Source organism: Etheostoma spectabile, chromosome 14 (assembly GCF_008692095.1).
Source record: "Etheostoma spectabile isolate EspeVRDwgs_2016 chromosome 14, UIUC_Espe_1.0, whole genome shotgun sequence".
NCBI classification, from domain to species: Eukaryota; Metazoa; Chordata; class Actinopteri; order Perciformes; family Percidae; genus Etheostoma; species Etheostoma spectabile.
In genome coordinates this window covers 9,384,417-9,387,489 of record NC_045746.1, presented here as the reverse complement: position 1 = coordinate 9,387,489, position 3,073 = coordinate 9,384,417, and the positions used below count along the sequence as shown (strand labels likewise).

At 40.3% G+C, this 3,073-nt stretch overlaps 1 long non-coding RNA gene across 1 annotated transcript in view; it reads right to left on the bottom strand.

Moving 5' to 3' along the window:
• LOC116701728 (uncharacterized) overlaps positions 1–116 on the bottom strand; it is a 4,292-nt gene extending 4,176 nt beyond the window's left edge. The window contains exon 1 of the long non-coding RNA XR_004334995.1: positions 67–116. This is a non-coding gene — a long non-coding RNA (uncharacterized LOC116701728). The remainder of the gene's footprint in view (positions 1–66) is intronic.
• Positions 117–3,073: the final 2,957 nt, after the last annotated feature.

Here is a 3,073-nt window from a genome sequence, read left to right as displayed (position 1 = left end):
CTTATACCCTGACAGTTGATGACTTGAAAATGATACTGACTGTCATTTGCATCTACTAGTTAGGACAATCTGTGTAAAATATCATTTGCATAATAATTTGGAACACGGTGTTTGATCCACTGCTAATGTCTGCACCTTATCAAGCTATGTATAACTTCAAATGGAAACAAAGTGCTGATCAGCCCTAGTCCATACCTAATCCATTTTTAACTCACCTCTTTTACATCAAATTCCAACCTTAGAAAAATGATGATACCTACTCTTTCTGTGATTATTATTTAAACTGTTTGAATAAAAATACCATGTTATACTGATCACTCTAAACAAGATAACCATGGAGTCATCGTCTGTCTTTGTTAAAGGCACAGGATGTTTCTGCGGAGGAGATTCCCAGACCCAATGAGATAAAGTGACAACATTGACTTTGTAAGGACTTGTGTGTGTGTGTGTGTAACATCCCTTTATAATAAATAAGCGTCTGTAGAGAGCTTCCAGTTGGGCATTTTCTGTTCTACTCTGTCTCCTTGTGTCCTCAAGTTGAAATGTACTTTGATATAATTTCATTGTTTCCTGTCTATTCTTGATGATGGAATTATTCTAACAACAAATTATGTTAATGGTTTACCGCTTAAAATACAATTGTCACTGTTTTTCATTCATTTCACCATAAAATGATAATCAACTTGCAAAAAATGCCAACGTGCTTGCCATGGTTAATCCATCACTCTGGATGATTCTTTTTTGTAGCCTTCTTTTCTGCAAAGGTGTATTATCATCATGTGTTAATAATGCATTTGCAAGCAGGGACTGGTTTGAAATCCCTGTTGCTGCATTCTGGGTTTATACAGTTGTCTGCCAATTAGGAACCATTTCAATGAGAGAAACAGCCTGCGTTGAAATATAAAAAACATGAATCTCTCATTTTTGGTGTTTGATTTTTTGTTTCTCAGGGAAGGGCACAAGACATGGGATTTAAGGAGCAGATATGAATGCCTTAATTCTATTTAATTTAAGTTGGACTTAAGATTACTTGGAAATTTGCAGGAAGAACACTGACTTTTATTGTTATATTATTTATCTAATTAAAATAGGATTGTCTGTCTCTCCCTCGATTGTCTCAACATATGTTCATCTGATGGTCATCCCACTTAGGGGGTGTTTTGCTGAGGACCCGAGAAAGTGCAGAGTCGAGGGAGAGCTCCTAAGATCTACAGGGCAGTCTTAGCAGTGCGGTATATTTACATTGTGTACGGTATTGAGAGAGCACAGTGTATTGAGATGTGCTGTTACACCGGCAAACGACATCCTGCGTACAGCTCGCTCTCGTCAGCTCGCTACAGTACATTCAAGAACAGATGAAGAAAGAGAGAGCGGAGATGTCAGATTGTGGCAAATTCATCAGTATCAACGATTTGGCCTTTCGGAGTGAGTGCTTTTTTTCCCGGAAATAGCCATGTCCCAAATATCTAGCTGTTAACAAATGACGCATATACTCTAGATTGCTAGGGGGCTGCAAACTATGTCATGGCAGGTGTATTGCTCAGGACCCAAGGCAAGCATGCATCCTCACATCCTCCTCAGATTGACTAACAATGAGTTATTTATTGATTGAATGAATGATTCATGAGTCTTTCAGAATCTATAAGCTATACCTACATCAAAAAATAACGTGTGAATGATTAGAAGTTATTCTTGCTTGTTTCCTCAGTGAAAATGATGGTTGGCACAGCAAAGAATACAAAAAGAGAAGAAACGCATCCTATCAATGATTTTTGTGTCTCCGTTTTTATCTCTTTATCACAGCCTTGAAAAAAAAAAACTTGTGTGAGGCCTTTAAAAACACCAAAGCCCTGTTTGTCGGCACAGGGGATAGCGTGTGTGGTCCAACTACTACTGGCCTGCCGTGTGTGTATGGTTTCTGGTGGAGTCCGATTTGATAATGCCATGCAGCTCAGTGCCACTTGTTTCTGGTTGTCCTTGTCCTGTTCTGTGTGTCTGCCGTGCTCGAATACGGCTATCATCTGGACCTAACACGCTCCTTGTCAAATCAATTTAGCGACAGGGACATACCTTGTGTGTCTGTGTGTGTTTGTTTGATTGTGTGTGGGTGTTAGAGAGATACTAAAAGTATATTATCCACGGCAAGAGAACAAGTGATGTAAATAAGGACAAGAGAAGCTTTGCTGCTCGGGGGAATCCATTGGTTTTGCAACTGTAACCATTGATCACAAACACAACACATCTTTGTGGCGTTGTTTGTCACTCGCTTGCTCCATGCGTGACTGGAACCTCTTCCTGGTTCTGAGCTGAATGCCCAGCAGAGTCATGGTATAGTGTTTACCATTGCACGCTATATCTATCACCTTCCGATGTGTGATGGATCAAAGAGGCGCTGGGACAAACAGTGTGTCAAATGTGGTAGTGGATTAACGCTGGGGCTGTGAGATTGTTGTGTTGCTCACAGCTTGAAGCTGTTTTTCCTCATGGGTAAATGAATTCCCTTAATGATTTAGCTCAGTGGCTTTGGGCAACATCATGTGTTTTTTTTTTCTTACTCCCCATGCTAGAACAAGGTACAACTTACTTTGTCATTGCTGTCATGCTGTGTTTTTTTTTTCGAGCCTCTGCAGGCAGATCTGGCAGTAAAAGTTCATATTTATGCATTGCAATCAGAGTGAAAAATATAGCCCTGTGTAATAATACCTAATATCCAAGCTGTACTTTGCATTAAAGGAACCTAAGGAGAGTGTGGAGAACTGTATAGTTATGGTTTCTATAACGACAGGAGCGACAAGAAGAAGAGAAAAGTATTAGAGGTAGAGCCAAGTATGAGGCAAAAGTGAGAAAGACCTGGCCACAAAGTAACATGCGCGGGGGCAGATGCTTGGGTGGGGATTAGGTCGCCGTGCTTACCGAACAGATGTGGAATTTTGGTGTGTGAAGCATGTAAGCAGGTGGTAAGGTTGGACTTGTTTGCATATAAAACTCTCTGCAAACATTTGCACGTTATTCTACATTTTCCCCAGCGTACAGATGCACAATCCAACACACTGCAAGAATTTCGGTGTAAACT